This window comes from Armigeres subalbatus, chromosome 2 (genome assembly GCF_024139115.2).
Source record: "Armigeres subalbatus isolate Guangzhou_Male chromosome 2, GZ_Asu_2, whole genome shotgun sequence".
Classification (NCBI taxonomy): Eukaryota; Metazoa; Arthropoda; class Insecta; order Diptera; family Culicidae; genus Armigeres; species Armigeres subalbatus.
The window spans coordinates 254,015,777-254,040,529 of record NC_085140.1 but is presented as its reverse complement, the minus strand read 5'-3'; the positions used below and the strand labels follow the sequence as shown (position 1 = coordinate 254,040,529).

Sequence of the window (24,753 nt, the reverse complement as noted above, 5' to 3'; positions counted from 1 at the left end):
TGTAAACAAAGATTGAAACGTCGATTTATCCGATCTGATAGCCTTCCCACGCAAACCATCACCACAGACAGGTAGGGGAAGCCTTCGGCTACCTGTTGGTGGTGTTGGTTTGCGTGGGAGTGCCATCAGATCGGATGAATTGACGTTTCAATCTTTGTTTACAAAATCACATACGACCTTTTGAATAAGTACCCGAGATTTGTACCGTTCGCTCTACAATAAAGCTCTACCACAAAGCTCAGTTTCGTACCATAATTTCATTTATTCTCTCTTTCGCTAGGCCTAGTCTATCTTCCCTTTCTCTCTCCTCTACCTTTCCACATTGCGTGGGTCTACTTTCTACATGTGCGTGATTATGCCGTCTCCTTCTCTCTCTTTCTCTCCGTCGACGGCGATCTCGGCAGCAGCAGTAGCTGATCTCCTACCAAGCGCGCGTGCAAATAGCCGGGCTACAGACTATTGTATTTCATCCCGCTCATTGACAATGGGATGTTTTCGATTTTGTGTGCCTTTTACGGTCACATGGCCATGGACAACGACACAACAAAAAGCATGCAAATATAGTACTCACGACCTAGGATTTACGATGAGCATGGACGGGAGGGCGGCGACGGAAAACGATCACGGCCGTGATGTGATGCCAGCCGGCATATGGGTTCTCCTCCCTCGCTGATTCGTAGACTTCCGCTAAGCGTGGTGCATACGCTTCGGTGGTCCGTTGGCGCGCAAGACGATAATGCCGCTAGTAAGTCTCGCCGTCGGGACGCTGATGTAGGGCCGCACCGGCCGTGCGCGCGATGACGTCGGCAGATGTTAAGCGACCGGTGATGATGCGTACGATGGCGTCGATGGATTCTACACGGACCAAAGCTTTCTTCTCGTCGACGTGGACCGCGACGATCGAACTACGGTTGGTTTGCCTGCCTAAGGCGCGGGAACTTACGGACGCAGCCTTCTTCCGGCCACGTGCACCCCGGGAAAACTTTGCAGCCGATAGGTGGGGTCTAAGAGCGGTCGTAACGAAAGGTGTGATGTGTCGGCAATAAACCGATGCTGCTACGAATCTGAATTGTTAAATGAAACACCACGCACAATGTTTCAATTATATATTATAATTCAACAAATCTTTGGTGTTCTCTTTACCTTCTAATCTTCGTTTCTACTCGCACTAGTCGCCTACCAGAATTTAATTGCGCTTTATGCTATTGCGCTTCACTACAGAGAAAGGGAAATGAAATTAAGCTAACTACTTTTAAAGAATCATGTCACTAAACACCTTTTTCAACACACCACGGCGCGGTTTACTAAATAAGACCACTCCAGCCTCTTCCACGTATCGTCACAAAGTGAACGATTTGAATCTTGGAATGTCCTCAGATACCGCGCATTATGGTATTGTCCTCGAAATTCGCGAATTCAGAAGAAGTCCAATTTGCGAACCGAATCTCAAATTCGATTGTACCCAACCCTTTGAAATAGTGGCATCTCATTCCGAAAGCCGATTCTAGCCAGAAAGCAAGCCTCCTCTCCAAGAAAGATAGAATGCCGATGTAAGGAAAGGTCAACGTATTCCTTTTTGTTTGACCCGCAGGTCGTTGGCCGCTAATTGCTATGCCCAAGGAGTAGCATCATGACGCGATAAGAATATATCGCCATGTGCTTTAGCGCTTGTAGCTGAACGTGTTGGGAACTCGAAGTATATATTTTTAGCGTGGGTAACTCATATGTTCATTTTGTGCGAGATGTTTTAGCGGTGATTTATTCTAAGATTTATTGTGAAAACGATCAAACCAGTTAAATAAAGAATTAAACTACACATGATAATTACTTAAATCAATATTTCAACGAATATATACAAATTACAAAAGCGTACTTGCTACAATCTTTGCTGGAACAAATCAAACAATTGGGAGGGTTCGTGCAGCATTGTGCCTTATGTCCCTCCAATCCGCAGCGTCCTGTTAGGGCTTTTGCAGTCCCATTGCTTGTGCCCCGGTTCTAGGCACTTGAAGCAAACTTCGGGTTGCTCGTATATGCGCACAGGGCATACCGACCATCCCACCTTGACGCTCCCTAACTTGACTACCTTGGAGGCGTCCGCTGCAGATAGCCGAACCAATGCTACCTGCGTCCCTGCCGGACCTTTCCGTAGCCGAACGGCTGCGGTGGGCGTCTCCACTTCACACTGTCGCCGCAGTGCCGTGACGAGCTCTTTGACTTCAGTGGTCTCGTCCAGGTCTTTAACCCTTAGATTCACCTCCGTCGTGAGTGTCCTCACCTTGACCGTCTCGCCTAGGACTTCCTCCGCCAACTTCTTGTAGGCGGCGCCCTTTTGCGAGACGCCCCGCTTCAGCTCGAGTATCATCTCGCCCATCCGGGTACGTCTTATTCGACGTACGTCGGCGCCGAGTTCACCGAGCTTGACGTCACTAATCGTCGCCTTCAAAACATCCGAGTACTTAGCCTCGTCCGCCGTGATGACTAGGGCATCGCCCCTGGAGCGATTGGCGCCTACCCTAGACTTCTTGCTACCCTCATTCGCCTGGGCCTTCTTTTCGGCCCTTGACGTCTTCGGTTTCCTCTTGTTCTTGACCAGTGTCCAGGAGGCGTCATCCCCCTCTATTTCCCAGTTCTGGTGCGGCTGAGAGCTCTCAGCCTGCCGTAGCCCCTTACCACCGTCTTTCCTGGGTGGACGGACCTTTCCAGGTCCTTCCTCCCCCGGTTTTGGAGGTACCTGGCCGGGGTTCAGCTTCCCAGCCCCACTACCCTTGTTCGGGGTAGTAACCCTCCGCGGCCCCCAGGGAGCTCATCCCCTGGAGACTGTCTCCCCCGTTTTTGTGTCTGCTCCGTTGGAGCAGTCACCCCTGACGTGCCCGCAAATACTTGAGCCTCAGTCTGGGTAGACTTTGGCACCACCGTCTTCGCTGGCACGCCCTCGGTCGATTCGACCTTGCCCGAGTCCGCGAATCCTTGGGCCTCAGTCTGGGTAGACCTCGACTCCACGGATTTCACGGGTTCGCACTTGGCCGTCCCGACCGTCTTTTCCAGCTTGAAGTCCAACATCGACTTTCGAAGTTTCAGCAAGCTCCTCTTCAGGTCCTTACTGATATTATGCTTCGATGACGCAAAGTCGATGATGGCGTCCAGCTGTTCCGTCGCCACCTCGAAGGCCGAAAGCCCATCGCGTTTGCGGTTCATCGCCTTCACAAGCCATGGGCCGTCCATAACCTCTACTGGCGTAACCGGGGAGAAGGTTAAGTGACCCACGCTGGCACTGCGCACCGAGCTGCCGACTATTGCCTCTGACCTCCTAGGCGGAGACCTGAACAACCCACCTCTTGCGAAGGGGTTGTCACCTACACTACTATCACTAATTGAAGAAGAATTGACTTGGTTTTCCATTTTGATCCCACGAGTTGCTCGGGAAAAGAGGTCCACCACGCCAGAGCCCAGCATGACACGGTAAGGGACAATTACTGTGGAGGGTGCCCAGGTACCTCACAGGCTCTGTTAAAGGCCTAGCTCATTATTTCACCCCCTGGCCATGTATCCCCTCGGCACGGGTCGCTCAACGCCTTGGGATTAGGGGTTAGGGACGATGGTCCCCTTGGTCGCTCCCACTCACTCTAGCTGATGTCAGAAGGACAACAGTGCCCAGGCTGCACCACCAGCTAAGTACAAAACCCTTAGCTGGCGGTCGATTGTCATCGGGAAACCCGTGGAAGCGTCAGATTGGAACTTGCGAAGACCAGTGCTATGTGAGTCGCTCCTTCCCAGATGTCAACTCACCATTTCGCAGCCCGAGAAATATATGTATGTGAAAATGAATCTGTTTTAAACATTTGTAGTGGGATGTTATTATTGTAATGCTGGTAGAGTAAATGCAGGCGAACCGCCGTTAAGGAAAATCTATCCCGAATAGCATGTGATAATAAAGTTGGTTAAAGTTGGTTAAAGTTTATGTTAATCGGTCGTTAATTTATTTTTATTATTTATTATATTTTGCTGGGGCGGTTCCCCGAAACAACCACAATTTCTCCCTATTCGTTTCTAGCAGGATTCGCAGGGTTGTTCAGGTCATCCAGTGATGATAAAAGGGCGTAAGTATTGCTTCGTAATCGCCTAATTCCTACGCTTGTAAATAGAGGTGTGCCGGTCCGATATTCGTCGGCGGCGGCGTTTGTCAGAATTTTGGTCGGCGGCGGCGGCGTTTTCGGCGTCACGCCGAAAGTCATTTTAGCCGGCGGCGGCGGCGGCGTGAATCGGCGTGGTAATTTTTTTATTACGTTTTTTAAATTTTTGGGAAATTTTCAAAACATTAAAGGAATAATTTTTTGAATTTCGCATGAAAAATTTTATGATCTTCTCCAGAAAATTCTAAAAGTTTTTCAAAAATTTGGAAATTATTTTCGTATTTTCCATGGTAACTACTTTGAGGTTTCGAGAAATATTTGAAATTTCTTAATAAAATTTTAATTTCGAAAACCTATCCCGAATAGCATGTGATAATAAAGTTGGTTAAAGTTGGTTAAAGTTTATGTTAATCGGTCGTTAATTTATTTTTATTATTTATTATATTTTGCTGGGGCGGTTCCCCGAAACAACCACGATTTCTCCCTATTTGTTTATAGCAGGATTCGCAGGGTTGTTCAGGTCATCCAGTGATGATAAAAGGGCGTAAGTATTGTTTCGTAATCGCCTAATTCCTACGCTTGTAAATAGAGGTGTGTGCCGGTCCAATATTCATCGGCGGCGGCGTTTGTCAGAATTTTGGTCGGCGGCGGCGGCGTTTTCGGCGTCACGCCGAAAGTCATTTTAGCCGGCGGCGGCGGCGGCGTGGTGATTTTTTTATTACGTTTTTTTTAATTTTTTTTTTTCCAATTTTTGGGAAATTTTCAAAACATTTAAGGAAGAATCTTTTGAATTTCGCATGAAAAATCTAATGATCTTCTCCAGAAACTTCTAAAAGTTTTTCTAAAATTTGGAAATTATTTTCGTATTTTCCATGGTAACTACTTTGAGGTTTCGAGAAATATTTGGAATTTCTTAATAAAATTGTTTGGAATTTCACCAGAAAATGGGACACTTCAGAATTTTCACGAAAAATTGTTGTTCACTTTTACAGGAAAATCTTCGGAAATTCACGGAAAGTTTCTGTTTAGTATTCTTCGAAATTTGCACAAAAATCTTCATAATTGCAGGAGAGTGTTGCTGGTAGAATGATTGTTTTCAGGTTGACTTTGCCAGTCTAGAATAATTAGGATGGCGAGTTTGGCATGGCCAACGATAAAACAGCATATTCTTAAGAATTTTTGCGAGAGACTGCAATTCAATAGTTACATAAGCTGAGCTTCAAAACGATGTCAAAGTCTATGATCTGCATTGCGCTGCACAATCAGGTGTACTGAATGCGTCGCGTTTATCGAACGGCATTCGCTAACCGAAACGAAAACATGTTGCAGTTCTTGAACGACTAGTGTATTGTCCAAAAGAAATTCTTGGTAAATTCCATTGGCCGAAAGCGACATACGGCCAAACTGGTAAATTGGCCGAAAAAGTTGTTTGCTCTAACAGGTCGTTTGACCGAATAGGTCATCAGCCCGAAAATGCCGTTTGGCCGAAATGGTCGTTTGACAGAATGGGTCATTTAGTCAAAAATGTCGTTTAGGCCTACAGGTTATACGGCCAAATGTCAATAAGGGTCTGTTCAAATCAGGAGGGTAAAACGCCTGTCATCCGCGGTACAATGGCACTCTACCCAACATCGCTTTTGGTACTTCTGTTTTTGGTACCCAGTTTCTTGGTAGTATACTTGAATTTAGCGCTCATTTTGGGTGATTGGTTCGTACGCAGTTAGTGCTAATTATCGGCATTTAACTTCTCCTGGCGAAAACTTGCAATTGGTGGAGGAACATCGAGCCTTTTGTGTTTGTATGGCTTCTTTATGTCGAAAAATAGCTCGTCGATACTTCCAAAGTTTTGTTATCATGAATTAAACGAATATAACACAAAAACATTGTACGCCATATTGAATGAATGCTGGGTAGGCGTATTAGCCTTCTCTTCAGTCCCCTGGTTGAAATATAACGTAACGCAATAGGGGGTGAGGAGTTGTTTAATATTTGTTACAATTTATTATGCAAAATATGGAGGGTGGATGTCCTTCGGAATATTGTTACGCGTGACAAATTAATTGTATAGAGAAAAAAAATGTTGAAAAATGTTAATTTTCTTTAAAAAAGCATAAAGTATACTAATGCATAATAATTTATTGTAACGTGTTTTAAATCCTACCAAAAAAAAATTTTTTTTCTCAATAAACTGTTTGTTACGCATTACGCATAGGGGTGGGGGCAGTTCCGGAAATTGTTACAGATTGTTACGAGGGGGTGGGGGGTTCTGAAAAACAATTGCAGGGTAATTTGCAGTTGTTGAACACCCATCATACTTAACAAAGAGCAACGAAACGTTGGACAAAATTTAAAAATTAATTTAGTAATTTTGTCAAAAATATCTATCGGTTTGGCCTAATGACATTTACGTTGAAAAGGCCTTTTTATCAAACGACTTTGAACGAAATTTCGTAACCTCTACTTTTCAAGTCGATACTGGCCTTCAAGTCAAAAGTCATCTAACCTAATCCCATTAAGCCGAATTGAACGTTTATCCAAAACTGTTATCAGGTCGAAAATGGTTTGACCAAAAATTTAGTATGACCGAAAGCGGCATACAGCCATAATGAGCATTCAGCCGAAATGTTAATTTGGCCGAAAAAATCGTTTAACCGAATAGATCATTTAACCGAAAATGCTGTTTGGTAGGAATGGTCATTTGGACCGAAAATGTCTTTTCTGCAAAACAACCATTCCGGCCAAATGGAATTTTCTGTCAAATGACCTATTCGGCTGATCGTCTTTTTGGGAGAATGATCAATTGAGCCAAACGACACTTTTCAAAGAAGTAAGTAAGTTAGTTAGTAAGTAAGATTGCAGAAAGGGCATTCTTGGGCCAAACGGCTTTTTCTGCCAAATGACAATTCTGGCACTTTTGACCAAATGATCCATATTCGGTCAAACGACTTTTTCAGTCGAACGTCATTTTCAGCTAAATGACCAGTTAGGGCAAATAACTTGTTACAAGTCCGGCCAAATTTTTTTTTTTGCTTTCAGTCAAACTACATTTTCGGTCAAACCATTTTCGGTTTTGACCTGATAACAGTTTCCGTTAAACGTTTAGTTTTGCTAAATGGTACTTGGCTAGATGTCGGCCAAATGGACCATTCTGTCAAAAAAACCATTTCAGCTAAACGGCATTTTGGCCAACGATCGTTTCGGCCAGATGACCTACTTCCACCGAATGTCCATTTCGACCAAAGAGCATATTCGGCTATTACGCTATTCCGCAAACCGATTTTTCAGCCAAAGGAACTATTCGACCAAATGACATTGTCGGCCAAATAACATATTTTGATTTTGACATCAAATTGATTCAAGATTTGTTTACAAATATTGCTGGAGATTACTAAATTGAATGATATGACATCAAACTGTGTACTTATTTTGTTATCGGAAACCAGTATCAAAATTAGTTTTCGATTTGCTCTCATCGACAGCAGGAATAGTTTTTTACTTGATTCACAGTAAGATTTTTCTGCTATACCTTTGTTATTTTAACCGTTAAAATAAGCAAAAAGATATCAAATTAAGTAAACATAATCGATGATTTCACAACATTAAAACAAGTTATTGATTTTCTCTCAAGCTTTGCTTGGGTAGACTTCTACCAAATAGTCTTTTCGTTTGAACAAAATATTCGGCCAAACAACTTTCAGCCTTGTGGCCTTCAACCAAATGGACTTCTGCCGAACGACTCTTTGCCATTCAAAAATTTAATTTCAATGAGATTTTTTTTTTAATTTCAACGGAAAATCCTTCGCGATTTTTCACACGAAGTTTTGCTTAGTTTTTACGGAGAGCTTTTCGAAATTTGAACAATAAATTGTATGAAATTTTAATGGAAATCATTGGCATCTTCACGAAACATTCTCAGTTTCAACGTGATGTTGTAAGATCTATCAGGAAATTATACGAAAGTTCCACTGAATCTTCGGAATTTTCACTGAAAATTTTGTGGACTTCTTTAAATTTGAATCGGCGTGAAAATTACAGATCAGCGGCGTGACAAATTTTAAACGGCGGCGCGCCGATGCAAAAATGTCGGCGGCGGCGGCGTGCCAAAAACAGTCGGCGGCGGCGGCGTGGCGCGGCGGCGCACACCTCTACTTGTAAAATCGATTTCCTTTCCCTTTTCCCCTACATTGTCTTCACCACCAATCTTACGTCACCCGATTCGTTCCCTCTCTGAAAACGGGAGTAATTAGTGTTGAGCAGTACAATCAGGAAGGAAAGTAAAGAACGCAGCTGCAGTTAGTACAAGCGTCTTTATTACTAAAAGATATAATACTGAACTGAGTGAAAAATAACAATCGCTGATTACCATAGTTACATCATTGAATTCGAAATCATCACTATGCCAACACTCCTCCTTGATGTTTCTATTTCATTACATAAACTCATTTAGCTTATAGATGCCATCTACCATGGTTCCTAACAAGATATTTTTGCCGTTATTATCAATAAAACAATGTTTTGATCCAAACTTAACATTTGCTCCCAATTCTGTAATCAATCTAACGGAAATGAGACTATACTTTAATTTGGGAACAAATAGAATATCATTTAGTTTTACTTCAGTTGCTTTGCCGTCATCCTCTATGTCAATTAGGACACCATCTCCGACTCCGATAGACACCAACTCTCTTCCATCCGCAAGTTTGATAACGTCCCTTCGTTGTTTAATGCTCGTAAAAAACTTTCTATCCGATGTCATATGACGTGATGCTCCAGAATCTATCACCCATCTCTGATCCGCATGCTCATATTCGACTGCAGAGAAACAGATCGATTGACTATGACCAGTCTCCTCCTGAACTGCGATCTTCACACTTGATGTTCTTGCCTGCGCTCGTTCATCGGTTCGTTCATTTTTCGTACAAGACTCCACCTGCTGTTCCTCTGCCAATCTTGCTAGATACTTGTAACATCATAAGCAGGAGATTAAGGGTTTGATCCCTGGCCCTTTCCAATTTTCCTATTAGATAATTTCGTTAATCATATAACTTAATCTCTTTGCAAATAAAATTCTCATAGCTAGCAAGTATGATTCTAAATATAGAATTGTTATAAAAAGCTGCCTGTTACTTAGTAGCAGTAAATAAAATGTAAAAATAGATTGGTATTCATTTGTACCCGCATACAGATGCTATATACGGTCGCTATGCTCGTGCAGGCCTCATGCAAGTAAGAATGTGTGAGGTTGATGTGCGGGTAGCGATGGTGTGGTAGACGTGTGCGTGGTATTAGAATCCAATAGCATTCAAATTCTAATTGTAAAAAATGAATCCCATTAGAATTCACTTAAATACTTTCTCATTACTCTAGTACTTCTAATTCTCATTCATATATTCCTATCCCATAGATCGCATCACTTACCAAAGTGAATCCAGATATATTATATTCCTTCATACTAACACAATATCCTATCCTAAGACTATCGTGGAGATGCAGAGGTATACTCGGTATCTAGTAGCAACGAGAGATGAACTAATAATCCCTCCTTCCCTTGATGACCGTAAGGACGTGGCCGGTTCCGTAATTGACTTAGTAAAATGCATTGAATTTCCGAAATTTGCACATTGAGAATGAAAGCTAAAACCCAAGCTCCATTCAATTGGTTCCCTGTGCAATTTCGCAAGTTCTAATCAATCACGGAGTAGCAACTACGAATTGTACGGTTATCCTGCTCATGCTCATGCTCACTAAGCAGCGAGGCGGCAATGTCCCAATGGGGGAGATAATGCCAATAAGAAGGAAAAGAACAAAATGAAACGGTTGGTCCATACGCTCGTAACTTAGGGAGCGTCCACAAATTACGTAACGTTTAGAGGGGGTTGGGGAGTTGAGCGAAGTGTGACGATCCATACAAAATTTTCAGATGCTTCATACAAAAAAGTGTGACTTAGGGGGTTGAAAATGCCCAATTTTTGTGTTACGTAATTAATGGATCTTCCCTTACATCATTATGATGTCCGTGTTGAGAATCCATGAACGGGATTGGTTGGTTATGACATTTTGCTGGGTAGGACAAGGATTTAAATTTTCAATAGTTTATCGTAAATAATCCAAAGTTTCAATGAAATTGACAAATTGCTGGAGAGTTTCCGCGTCGGTTGATATAAATATAAATCTCCAAAATCCATCGAAAGATAAATGTTTGAAATTTTACATGATTTCGTGATAGTCACACATTTTGGATTCTGATTTGACACCCACAGTACCTACGGGTAAAACGTTATACAACGTAAACTTTTTAGTTAAGTTAAGTTTTCACAAAGTACCTACATAAGTTAGTTATATCTTCCAGAGCATAAAAAATGCACGTTTTGGTTACATATTCGAGTAAATTGATTGGTGCATAGCAGAGATATCACCGTTTCTTCTTGACATTTTCAAATACCTGGTTTTCTAAAAAAAAGGTATTTAAGCGACTGGGATCCATTTCTTTCTGAATTTGATAGAGGAAGGGCTAAAGTTTGCTCTGCATGTTTTGCTACTGTGGACTTTGAAGATTCTGAATCATTTCAGAAAATGCCTTTTTTGCGAAATGATCATTTCTACTAGTCTCGTATAACCGAAAATTCCGCCCAATTCATAAAAAAAAACGGTTATAGTAATCAGGAGACGTCCATTTTACCAATGTTGCCAATTATCAGACTTTGTTGTTAAAATATCATCTTCATGGTGAAAAGAAAATATTATTTTTCCTTTTAATTTCCTGTCGTGGCCTATCGTGTAAAGAAATAGTGCTTCGCTAGGCCTATCGTGTAAAGAAATAGACCGGCACCGGGAATCGAACCCAGCCACCCTCAGCATGGTCTTGCTTTGTAGCCGCGCGTCTTACCGCACCGTCATCTCTGACTTATTTTACACAAATTTAGGAGATTTATTAAGTGCAACTTTAGGTAAATTGATGACATACAATTTTACATACTAAACTTTGTGATTTTACAAACATTTGTCAGAATTTGAAAATTGAATGCAAAAGAATCCATATCATTCTAGAGCTCATACTTGATCATTTTAATAACAATCTTAAGTATGAAAAAACAAATCCTACATCTGCCTTCATAACTTCAAATCAACGATCCCAAAAAACCTTCATTTTTCATTTTGTTTTCAAAATCGAAAGTAACACATTGATTGACATCCTTTCTCATCGACAATTCTTCAGGTCGACGTAGTGCAATTCATTCAGCCTCTTTACGCCAAACCGGGATTCACTGGGACCGGCAGTAAATGCTAGAAAAAATCCCACACATTAAGCATTTGGCCATTTGAAAGAAAAAATATATAGTTTCAGAATGTGAGTATGTGTTGCTTTTCTTTATTAACAAGATAGATGAGTTATTACCATTAAGGTGTACGATGAAAACACTTTGGAAAGATAGATACATTTTGAAGAAAATTATCTATAAATACTGTTCAATAAATCACATTCAGAGTCACTCTTCAAAGATTGTCATCGAACATTTTAAATAAAATACATGGCATCTTACACATACGAAATTAACACTTCATGCACCTAAAAATAGATCGGTCTTGCTAAAAAAATGTTGACTTCTAATTACTGTTTACTTTTCACTTTCAGATTCTACTACGTCAGAAATGCATCAAATTAACTGACTCGCCTCTGAAACGCTAACGTTGCCTAAACAAATGGGGTTACTGTTCCGGTTCTTATCACATTGGTCCAATGTTCATCTTATCAAAAAAAATTAAACCCAAATGGCAAAAAAATAAAAACGGTGCCTAATTGTTGTGGATCAAGATCGATATGGGATATCCAATTACTATCTAGTAATAGAGTAGTTATTCGGACTACTGTCCCTTGATACCCAAGTTCACACGCTTTTTTTAATAAAAAATAATGTATACCACGCGTTATATGAAAATAATCTATATCCACTGATATGGCTCATATTTTGAAAATTGAAAGATGGAAATTAACTAATCCTAAATGGAATGTAGATCAAAACGAATGTATTTATGTTATATAAATAATTGTTAGTTATTACAACGCGTATGAATTGCAGATTAATTATTGGTATTATAGTGATTGTCATATATAATTTAAAAAAAGAAATTTTCATGTTCACTCATATTAAAGATTGTTATATCATTAGGTATTATAAAAAAATGTTCCTGGGTGGAAAATCTACTCGACCGAGGGGGCTCTGCCAAAAACATTGAAAAGTTGAAACACAGGCAAATAGGAACGTAGATGATAGCCATCAAAGAAGAAAGCTACTAAATTCTGTTTCAACGAACATAACCACAATAAGTTTTCCCTTACGGGCCTTACTGGTGCAGAAAATCATGTACTCCATAGCACATGTGACTAAAGTAAGGCAGCTTTCTCGACGGACACGAAGCCCAAATCTAACCGATAAAATTAAAAACACACCTTGTGATATAAACATTATTGAAAACCATTTTGTTATGAACTAGTGATCAGGATTATTCGTCAGACTCGTCAAAATAATAAATAATACAAATAGTATGTAGTATGTAGTTAAGAACCATATAGAATTCGGAATTAGGTCAATTTATGATTGTCAAAACAAAATGAAAGTGTTAAAATTCCTAAATACAAAATAGGGGGAAGGTCGGCTTTGGCATGTTTTGATCTAAAGTTTTCAAGACCTACATATTGCGCTTAAATTTGGCTCTTGACAATAATAATAACTCAAAGCCTACCAAAGCCGCCGTTTTAACCAAATAATGTTGTTGTGGAAACTCATATGTGAATATGTACATATTGTATTAAATGTATTAACCAACGGTCGGGTCTGAGCTTGACGACCGACTGACAAATAGCTTACACAACCGTACTGATCAAGTTGCTGATGAAGAATGTGTATAGTCGCCAGACATTCTAAATAATCACGCTCCTCTAATGTGAAAGTGTTGGCTTGAAAAATGGTTTAATCCCCGGAAATAGGCAATTAACTTTGATTGAACCAATTAATGTTGTCTAAAAATGATCATTCATAAGAAAATACCGATAATTTTGACATTTATGATTGAACATTTCTATTACGTGGTTAGTAATTTGATTGTGATTGTATAGATTGTCATTTGAATTTATAGATTTCGTTTTTGCTACTAGAGAAACTAGTGAATGAAATGAAAAACACAATATCGTCAGATATGCCAAATGTAGTATTAAACTATTGATTGTTGAGCAGTCAGATAGATGTTAAATGTTATTGAAAAAAAAAACTTGATGAAACAAGTAAAAATGTTACTAGCTCCAAAGTTTATAGAAGACACTACTTATAAAATACCACTCGAAGGTTAGAAAAAATAAATGAAAACCAACTTGTGTTCAAGATAGAAAAATAAAACACATAAATATGTCAGTTTTAATGTATTATATTGTTCATTTAATTTATTTGGCTTACCTATACAGATAACACCGAATCAACAATTTGAAGCCGCAATAGACCTGTGCAGGAGTTCATCAAATTCACTCACCCGATGGATTTTGACATTTTAGCAGGTCGTCTTCTCGAACAAAAGTTCATTTTGCGTTCATTATGCGACCCGCTCAAACGTCATAATTTCTCGGGGGAGTTCATTTTGCGTTAGTCTATACACGGTTGGAGGCCACATCTTTCTAGCCTCGAGTGCGCCCCACGCCGTGGGCTTTTTCTCTGTGTTTTTTGCTTTTCTCTGAACAGCAGAGCCAGTGCAAGATGGTACGGTGGTGTAGGTGGCCAATTCCCAGTGGTTCCCGAACTCGTTACAGTCCGGCATTAACTCGTTTGTCGAGCAGCGCTTTTGGTGAATGCCAGTGTAATTTGTGGGCAGCAGGGACTTTGTCCAAGGGCTTGACGATCCCTCCCCAGGCCATCTGCGAGTTGTGGGGCTTGCCTAGGATGGGTGGGGTTTGACAGTGGGCCCTGTTAAACCTCTATGAAAAGCTGCATGTATCCGCAAGTAGGCCCCACCAAAGCGACCGTGTGCCACTCAAAGCGCACAAGCCCAAGTCCTGGTGTTAGGTGGGACGCTAAACAGCCCTGACACGACGGCCCTCCGACGAGACAGGAGGTTTGCGCAGGCCCAATAAGCCGCCTGGAAAACCAATCATTACGAACAATATAAGAGATAATGCGACTCGATATAATCGGCAAAGACCTAGGCGACGAATACAGGATCACGATTGGAAGCTTGGAACATGGAACTGCAAGTCGCTAGGTTTCGCAGGCTGCAACAGGATGATCTACGATGAATTACATCCCCGCAACTTCGACGTCGTGGCGCTGCAGGAGATTTGCTGGACAGGACAGAAAGTGTGGAAAAGCGGGCATCGAGCGGCTACCTTCTACCAAAGCTGTGGCACCACCAACGAGCTGGGAACCGGCTTCATAGTGCTGGGTAAGATGCGCCAACGCGTGATTGGGTGGCAGCCAATCAACGCAAGGATGTGCAAGCTGAGGATTAAAGGCCGTTTCTTCAACTATAGCATCATCAACGTGCACTGCCCACACGAAGGGAGACCCGACGACGAGAAAGAAGCGTTCTACGCACAGCTGGAGCAGACATACGATAGATGCCCACTGCGGGACGTCAAAATCGTCATCGGTGACATGAACGTACAGGTAGGAAGGGAGGAAATGTATAGAGCGGTCATCGGACCGGATAGTCTGCACACCGTATCGAATGACAACGGCCAACGATGCATAAACTTCGCAGCCTCCCGCGGAATGGTAGTCCGAAGCACCTTCTTTCCCCGCAAAAATATCCACAAGGCCACATGGAGATCACCTAACCAAGAAACGGAAAACCAAATCGACCACGTTCTAATCGACGGTAAATTCTTCTCCGACATCACGAACGTCCGCACTTACCGCAGTGCGAATATTGAATCCGACCACTACCTCGTTGCAGTATGCCTGCGCTCAAAACTCTCGACGGTGTACAACACGCGTCGAAGTCGGACGCCGCGGCTTAACATTGGGCGGCTACAAGACGGTAGACTATCCCAAGAATACGCGCAGCAGCTGGAAGTGGCACTTCCAACGGAAGAGCAGCTAGGCGCAGCGTCTCTTGAAGATGGCTGGAGAGATATTCGATCCGCCATTGGTAGCACCGCAACCGCTGCACTTGGCACGGTGCCCCCGGATCAGAGAAACGACGGCGAATGTGAACAGTTAGTGGAAGAGAAGAATGCAGCATGGGCGAGATTGCTGCAACACCGCACGAGGGCGAACGAGGCACGATATAAACAGGCGCGGAACAGACAAAACTCGATTTTCCGGAGGAAAAAGCGCCAGCAGGAAGATCGAGACCGTGAAGAGACGGAGCAACTGTACCGCGCTAATAACACACGAAAGTTCTATGAGAAGCCGTTCACGTAAGGGCCACGTGCCACAGCCTGATATGTGTAAGGACATAAACGGGAACCTTCTTACGAACGAGCGTGAGGTGATCCAAAGGTGGCGGCAGCACTACGAACAACACCTGAATGGCGATGTGGCAGTCAAAGATGACGGTATGGTGATGGACCTGGGAGAACGCGCGCAAGACATAATTTTACCGGCTCCGGATCTCCAGGAAATCCAGGAGGAGATTGGCCGGCTGAAGACCAACAAAGCCCCTGGGGTTGACCAACTACCAGGAGAGCTATTTAAACACGGTGGTGAGGCACTGGCTAGAGCGCTGCACTGGGTCATTACCAAGATTTTTGAGGAGGAAGTTTTGCCGCAGGAGTAGATGGAAGGTGTCGTGTGTCCCATGTACAAAAAGGGCGATAAGCTGGATTGTAGCAACTACCGCGCAATCACATTGCTGAACGCCGCCTACAAGGTACTCTCCCAAATTTTATGCCGTCGACTAGCACCAACTGCAAGGGAGTTCGTGGGGCAGTACCAGGCGGGTTTTATGGGCGAACGCTCCACCACGGACCAGGTGTTCGCCTTTCGCCAAGTACTGCAGAAATGCCGCGAATACAACGTGCCCACACATCATCTATTCATCGACTTCAAAGCCGCATATGATACAATCGATCGGGACCAGCTATGGCAGCTAATGCACGAACACGGTTTTCCGGATAAACTGACACGGTTGATCAAAGCGACGATGGATCGGGTGATGTGCGTAGTTCGAGTTTCAGGGGCATTCTCGAGTCCCTTCGAAACCCGCAGAGGGTTACGGCAAGGTGATGGTCTTTCGTGTCTGCTATTCAACATCGCTTTGGAAGGGGTAATACGAAGAGCAGGGATTAACACGAGTGGTACAATTTTCAATAAGTCCGTCCAGCTATTTGGCTTCGCCGACGACATAGATATTATGGCACGTAACTTTGAGAAGATAGAGGAAGCCTACATCAGACTGAAAAGGGAAGCCAAGCGGATCGGACTAGTCATTAACACGTCGAAGACGAAGTACATGATAGGAAGAAGTTCAAGAGAAGACAATGTGAGCCACCCACCGCGAGTTTGCATCGGTGGTGACGAAATCGAGGTGGTAGAAGAATTTGTGTACTTGGGCTCACTGGTGGCTGCCCAAAATGATACCAGCAGAGAAATTCGGAGACGCATAGTGGCTGGAAATCGTACATACTTTGGACCCCGCAAGACGCTCCGATCGAATAGAGTTCGCCGCCGTACCAAACTGACAATCTACAAAACGCACATTAGACCGGTAGTCCTCTACGGACACGAGACCTGGGCGATGCTCGTGGAGGACCAACGCGCACTTGGAGTTTTTGAAAGGAAAGTGCTGCGTACCATCTATGGTGGGGTGCAGATGGCGGACGGTACGTGGAGGAGGCGAATGAACCACGAGTTGCATCAGCTGTTGGGAGAACCATCCATCGTTCACACGGGGAAATTCGGACGACTGCGGTGGGCCGGGCACGTAGCCAGAATGTCGGACAGTAACCCGGTGAAAATGGTTCTCGACAACGATCCGACGGGCACAAGAAGGCGAGGTGCGTAGCTGGCAAGGTGGATCGATCAGGTGGAAGATGACTTGCGAACCCTCCGTAGACTGCGTGGTTGGCGACGTGTAGCCATGGACTGAGTCGAATGGAGAAGACTCTTATATACCGCACAGGCCACTTCGGCCTTAGTCTGAATAAATAATAATAGTGTAATTTGTGGCAATTATTTGGAGTCAGGGATCGGCCCGCATTTCCGACGAAATCGCCAAGCCATCGCACACCTTTCTGCCATCGCCATCGTCGCCAGAGACGCTACTGCAAGCACGCAACCGTCCGAGCCCTATCGTTTTCCGTGACGCCATCGCCACCACACCACCATCCGAGTCCGGTAGCGGCCATTGCTATTGCTTCTGCTATCAACTCCTGTACCGAGATCGCACCCGTGTCAACGTCCCACAGTGGTTCGCTCTAGAACAAAGGATGGCCAAAACCTTAAAATGTCCCTAAAAGTAGGTTTTATGTTTGTATCATGGTATTTTGAGGCTTTTTGTCACATACAGACTTGATCTTGGGTGTTGGAAGCATTACTTTGGCAATATACAGCCGTTTATCGGCATCTCTGTGAATAGTAAATACTTTCATATTACTGCTTAATTCGGTTTTTGAAAACAGATCGTTTCGCAACAAAGACATGCCATAAAACTAGTTAGATTGTTATTTTACAGATACGTATTTCGACTCCAACAGTAACGCCATCTTCAGTGTTTCGTACTTGACTCTGGTGGAATTAAATGGGGTAGTACTAACTCGTCCTATGACAAGTGAAGATATTCCACAAAAAAAGCTCTAAATAATTTTCTTATCAAAATAATTGCTTGTTAAATACAGGCTGTTCATGGGCTAAGACAATACGAGACAAAAGACGGTCTATTTGCTTGCTATATTTCTTTTGTTCACAACGTAATAATATATTTTAAAACGTCAGTGGACAGTTGTTTGTTGACTAAAGTTACTGTTGTCGTAGTAAATTTCATAAAAACTTCAAACGGCTTGTGCTCTGTTCAATTACAATCAACTCTCAAAAATTTGAATGACTATTGAAATAGCAAATGTTATCGTTTAAGCAAAGTCAAATATAATAGTAGTGTGTGATTTGATTGATGGAATCGCGGTAGCTTTATTTATATGTTATGCTTGTTCAAATAGTTGTTTCGGTTCAGCTTTTCAGTTCAAATATCAGTACCAACATTGTCTATTTCTGGCAAGAATAGTGTTCTACAGTTTAGCTCGAGCTCAAACATGAGAACTTGAAACTCTTTATAGGTAGAATCATTTTGATTGCAAAGTGATGAACCATGCTTATATCTAATACTATGAGTTTTCATATGCCATAGAAAAGTTTTCAGCATAATTACATATTTTGAATAAACAAAATTCCAACAAAACAAAAAAAAATTCCAACAATAAAATTCATGTAGAAAAAAACTGAAATTGGTAGAATCTCGGATGCCAAGAGCAAATTTTGCAAGTAAGGCACTTCAATCTAATAATTAGAAAAAGGTATTTTTAAGGTTCTTGTGAACATAAAAAAAAAATACGCATTTGTAAGGTTTCAAATATAAACAGACCAAAAAATACTAAGCACATTTCAAACTAAAACGTTAAAAAAGCAGCTTATCGCAACTTTTCGCAAAACAAAATAGTGATTCATAGAAAACTATTGCTTTCAGCTTTGTAATGAGCATATAATCATTATTAGCACTCAATTGCGCCTATACTTTTGGAGCACTTCTATAAAACAAATGTGAGAATTTTAAATAGATTTGTATATAAAGTTAACTTAAGTTGAGTTCTGTCACCTATATTTGACATGGGTATACTATTTAAGACCCTGATAATGCAGTCTTGAAATAATATTGGGGTTATCAAAGTAACTGAAGCCGTACGATGCGGATCTAAATGCTTTGTCAAACAGCGTTTTTAATTGGAAATCAACAATCATGTTCAATTAAAAATTATGTAACAAAGTCAAAACTCAACAGAACTTCTTTAAATTTTGAATTTGAACCACATAAGTATTCTATAAAATGAGAAAAATATAATTCCGACCGAGATACGAATTTCGGTTTTTGAGGTTTTGGCTGCCTTCGAATCATTGTGCGTCCGGGCCCTCGTGTAGCCATATCTATTGGTCATCGTAACTCAACCGAAATCGCCAAGTGGGTTCACGATTCCGCCAGTGCCGGCGGTTAACTTCCAGCAGTCATCGTTGGTCATCGCCCATTGTGCATTGATTTTGATGAATGATGCCTCAATGATAAAGGAAAGAATCTTCAATCACCTTTTCAAAGTTCCTGATATTTTATACAGATGGCTCCAAGCAAAATCAAATGGCAGAGGCCGGGATTACTGGCCCTTGCATTAACATTTCGATTTTAATGAAAATTTGGCCAACGTTTTTCAAGCGGAGATATACGCCATTCTAGAATGTGCAAAAATTTGTTTGAAACGAAATTATCGAAATCTAAATATATGCATATGTTCAGACAGTCAAGCAGCATTGAAGGCATTAAAATCAAAAACGTATAATTCAATGCTTGTGTGGGAATGCTCCAAGCTTAAGGAGCAATAAAATTAATCTATACCGGGTTCTTGGTCATTGCGGAATAGAAGGAAAAGAAAGAGCAGACTAGCTAGCAAAATGGGAATCTAGCAGACAGCTTATTGGACCCGAACCTGCTTTTAAAATGGAGATTAGGAACTGGGAAAAAGTTCATATACAGTATAACTGGAAAAGTACTTTAGATTCCCGGCAATCAAAACGATTTATTAGTCCAAAAGTTTCCAATACATTACGACTACTTAGCCTAAGTAAACATTATTTAAGATTTTACACTGGTTTGATAACAGGTCACTGTCCGTGTAAATATCACCTAAAAATCATTGGACAGCTACAAGACGACGTACATATGTCGCTTTCGCAAGTTTGAGAGTGAAAGCTCTGAACACTTATTATGCAACTGTGTTGCAATCAAATGTTTCCCAAACGGCTCAAATTTCTTGGCAAGGGTATTCTTGAACCCTGGGAAATATGGACTATCCCTCGCATTAAAGTAGGGTAATTCGCCAAATGTTGAACGGTTAATTTCTTCGCCTATTGTTGAACGCACGTGCATTTCTTATGGGAGTTCTCGGTCCGGTCTGGGATGTTTTCGGGCTGGAAACTTTCTCGACAACCTGGGCATAGTGTATCCATTGTACTTGCCACACAAAATACATACTCATGCAATGACGGGCATAGAAAGCTTCCAAAGCAGGCCAAGTTTCAGTTGGAATGTAGAGCCATTGATGATGAAGATAAAGGCATGGTAACTATATTGAAATGCCTATTTAAGAACTTTTTTTTTTACGAACAGCGGAAGAAGGATTTTCAGTTGTATTTTATTAGAAAAAGACAAAGATATATTTTTTCCCATTAATTATTTTGAAATTCCTGTGTTGAAAAAATGCTTTGCCTTTCTTGTATATTTGATTTATGAATTTTTGACGAAATTACGTTTTCTCCCCTTGGGAACAAAAGTGCAAAAAATAAATTTGTTCACTGATAATGGGTTTTCCGACTAGGATTCTTCACTAAAAAATGTAACGTACCTTGTTTAGATTTGTTTTACGTAAAACCTAGTTTTTAAAAGTCTTTGAATTTTGTTGTTTCCGAAATTGGGTAGTAAAGCTCTACCTCGTTTATGATTGCAAACGATAGTGAATCTGATAAAAACTTCATTTTTGTATAACATTTTGATTCTGTTGTTAGGATTCTTAATCAAGCCGTATAGAGAAAAAAATGTTTTGAAGAACATATTTTGAAGTTTATTTCATTTTTTTGTACATACCTAGGTATATTTTCCATAAATGTATCTATCATACAATTCTGAACTTTTTCCGTATCGTACATCAATCAGATTTTAAATGAACCGTTTGTTTGAGAAACTGCATAAGTGACATTTTTGAACAAAATGAGATTTTTATCAATAACTATTTAAATCAAAAGATTCGATGCCAATTTATTTAAAAAAAATTTTGTTTGTTTTCTCGAAATTGTGTAAAATGAATGCACTTTTTCAAACAAATTATTCAATTATATTTTGTCTAGAATTTATTATAAGCATTTTAAAAACTATCTTGCTTTCTACCAACACCGTTTGTCGTTTGTCTTCTTCTTATTTCTACTTTGATTCGTCTATAAGTTGGTTCTTCTAAAAATCTTGAAAACGCTTGCAAATAAATCGAATGAAAATGTGTCTCCATCTTATGCCATAAGACGAACGCCACATAAGTGCAGGAATTATTTCAAACGACCGGAGCATGCTGTTCCGTAGACAAATTTGTTCTATCTGACTGAACATGTTCGATTTTCTATAAGAGCAAAATGCTACCAGCAATAATGGCCAATGCCCGACGAGAATGAGCAACGAAGCAAAATTAACTCTAGCTTTGATCCTGTTTAGATTTTCCGAAGCAATGTTAGGACTGACCCTCATTTGAATAACCGTTCCGACCGAGAGAATCTTCCGGCAGAGAAGACAGATCAACAAACACAAGACAAAAATGCCAATAAGAAACGTCTTCCGATACAAAAGTTATCTCTAATGCCTTGTGCGGTACCATTTTAGATTTTAGCCTAGTTTTCCAATAGCTCTATCGCCTCGTCGACCCTTTCCTTCCCCTCCCTCTTGTGTTCGAGAATGTTGAATACACAGTCAAATTAGTTCAAAGCTAGAAACTTGCACCGTTCTTCGCATTCCTGGTGGCTGCTAAAGCAGCAACAAAAGCAAATAAAACCCTAATCCATTATACACTGGTATGTTCGCCTCCACTTTAGAATGGCTGGTGCAGAACATGGGCTAACATCTATGTACTAAGATGTTTCTCTTCATGTCTTTATTCCAGAAAAAAAGTCATGCAAAAAACTTTTGCGTTTTTAGTTTTGGAATTCTTTTGATAAAAATTATTTTCTTTTTCGCATTAAAGGAGAACGGCATGATCCGCCTAGGGCCAGACGTTTCACACACGTCACGTAAATACCAAGGTAATTGCTGGAGATCCAAAAGATCGAATGTCAGCCGAGATGTGAAAAGCTACCACATAACATCCGCTAGACCATTGCATCGTTTATTTAGCAATACCTCACCCGATCGAATTCACCATGCATATCTTATGTCGAATTCGTTTTTAAACCTGGGTCAGTGCCAACCCGAACCCTGAATAAAAAAACATTTTCAGTTCCATCTGTCATTTGATATGTTGGTGTGCGTAGCATCGTGTTTGTTTTGATTCGAAACATATGATCCAGGACATCCAGTGCATTGGCAGTGCGTTGGCGTTGACTAATCAGATCATGATAAATAAATATGTTTAAGTGCGTGAACTGATTTTTGCGGATAGTGGAATTTACTTTTGGGTGGATATGAACAGGGAAACTGCTCCTGGAATTCATCTCATGGCTCCGATATTCATCCCATCAAAAACAAAGCAATGGAAAAGAGTTTGGATTCTTTATTATTTTTGGGATTTTTCTCAGCAGTGAGCACAAATGTTGACAAAAAGAGGTGACGAAATTGTTGCTGCATTTCTTTGTTTCCCGTTGAGATGAATATATGTTCAGTGAGATGGAGACCGAAACAGTTCCCCTATTTAATTATATTCAATAATCCCGTGCACATTTTTATATCAAGAATTCCGTATTTTCCATATTTCCGTAAATTCATCTATTTCTGCAAGTTTTTTTTTTCGGAGAACACTCAGAAGCATGTAATAAAAATTCTCCAGGATTCGCTAATTTTTTTTCCTTGCTACCTCTCCTGATAAAAGTAGCCTCACACCTCGGGAAAATTTTCCGCCGTATTTTGGGCCCCGTGCATTTTCAATTTTCAAGAATCTCCCGGAGGAATGGCTCAAGGTACTCCCGGGGGAATTTATGTACGAAACTTGCGGAGCAATTCCTGAAGGATACTTCGAGTAAGTTCCTGTATTCTAGAAGGATTTCCTGAAGGAATTATATTGTAGGAATTTACAAATTAGTTCCTGGAGCAACTTTCAGAGAAAATGCTGGATCAGTATTCAAAGATATTCCTAGAGGAATTTTCAAAGGAATTCATCTCGAAAGGATCCCTTGGAAAAAATATGGAGGAATTCCTGGAAGATATCGCCAAAAATTCAAGAAAGAATTATTGAAAGAATTTCTGGCAGAATTCCCGAAGAAAATTCTGAAACGCACGAAAGAGAAATTCTGCATAAGAAATAATTCTATTTGGTATTCCTCAAATATATTTATCTGACAATTCTTAGCGGATTTTGCGAACGGGTTTCAAGGGGAATTCCGAAACAACATAATTCCATCCACCGACCTAATTTAGGACACCATCTGTGAGGAAAACTGAATGAACTTATGAATATATAACTTCCCTAACAATTATTTTTAAAACTGAATCTCGACAACAGTACCGGATTAATTTCATGTTAAACTACAATAACAAATATCACAAAATTCCTCGAAAAAAGATTTTCAACGCGCATTCTATTTCAATAAACAGATAGTTTCGTTTCTCCCTTCTGCTTGTTTATTCCTCCCAGTCCCACCCACCCACGTGGTTTTGACAGTTGTAGTACAGTTGTATTGGTGAACCCGGTGCGAAACCGTGAAACAACACAGTGCGAACCCGACAGCTTTGGGGTTGGAACTAGTGCGAACCTAGTTCCAACCTGAGCGAATAAAAAAACACTTTGACAGCACTTAGGTTGGAACTGGTTCCAACCTAGGTTGGAACTTTTAAAAAACGAATTCGACATTAGTGAAGGTACATGCGATAACTGATGAGTTGTGTGTTACTGTTTACTATCAATGTTTTATGATAAGTGGATTCAGGAAAAGATCAATGCGACTCTCCAGCGGCACCAGGCCGGATTTCGTGCCGGAAGATGCTGTGTGGACCATATTGACACGTCATCCTGAAGCAGGTCAGCGGATTCTAAGAGTCCTTTTATTTGGTTTACATTGACTACAATAAAACTTTTGACCGCCACTGTCACAAGCATATGAGTGAGTTCCTGAGAAAATCATCGGCTTCATCAAAGCACATTAGGAGGCCTTCTCATGCAGAGTGCTGCTCTACGAAGTCCTTACGATACCATCCGGGTCGTAGCTGGTATGAGGCATAACCGCTACTGTTCCTCATCCTTATCGACAAGATTCTGTTAGGTGCGACTGGCCGTGAGCTACTTCCTTCCTTCTTCCTTCCTATTGGCATTACATCCTTCACTAGGACATTGCCGCCTAGCAGCTGTTCGTTAACTACTTCCACAGTTATTAAAGGGTAAGGAAGATGTTGTCGAAACCTTGGGAGTTTCTGTTGAAACAAGTTTTGGAAAATTCTCTTTTATTACTGCCTACTTGCCTTTCCAGTGCAGTGGGCAGTAAAGGAATTTGTTGAGATCTGATCTTCAAATTCTAATTCGCAACAAATCCAAAATTTTCATAATTGGTGACTGCAATGCCAAACACCAAGCAATAATGCCCAAAGCAATTCCAATGGTCAAATTTTATTTGAATATTGTTCTGCGGGATATCATACTATTCAATATCCCAATGGTCCTTGTTTGATATCCCAATGGACTGACAATTGATTTAGT

General features: G+C 41.1%; 1 protein-coding gene and 1 long non-coding RNA gene across 5 annotated transcripts in view; one reads left to right on the top strand and one right to left on the bottom strand.

Annotated features, from left to right (window-relative positions):
* The window catches only part of LOC134216196 (dynein assembly factor with WD repeat domains 1), a 41,767-nt gene extending 29,887 nt beyond the window's left edge, over positions 1–11,880 (top strand). For 2 of the 4 annotated variants that reach the window (XR_009980547.1, XR_009980546.1), the window contains 2 exons: positions 11,350–11,481; positions 11,767–11,880. The gene's annotated coding sequence lies outside the window, so the exon portion shown is untranslated. The remainder of the gene's footprint in view (positions 1–11,349; positions 11,482–11,766) is intronic. The other 2 variants (XR_009980548.1, XM_062695147.1) reach the window with 1 other exon arrangement.
* Positions 667–1,330, bottom strand: LOC134216193 (uncharacterized). Its single transcript, XR_009980542.1, has 3 exons — positions 1,277–1,330; positions 1,144–1,215; positions 667–1,064 (listed from the first exon to the last, which is right to left on the bottom strand). It is a non-coding gene; the product is annotated as an uncharacterized LOC134216193 (long non-coding RNA).
* Positions 11,881–24,753: the final 12,873 nt, after the last annotated feature.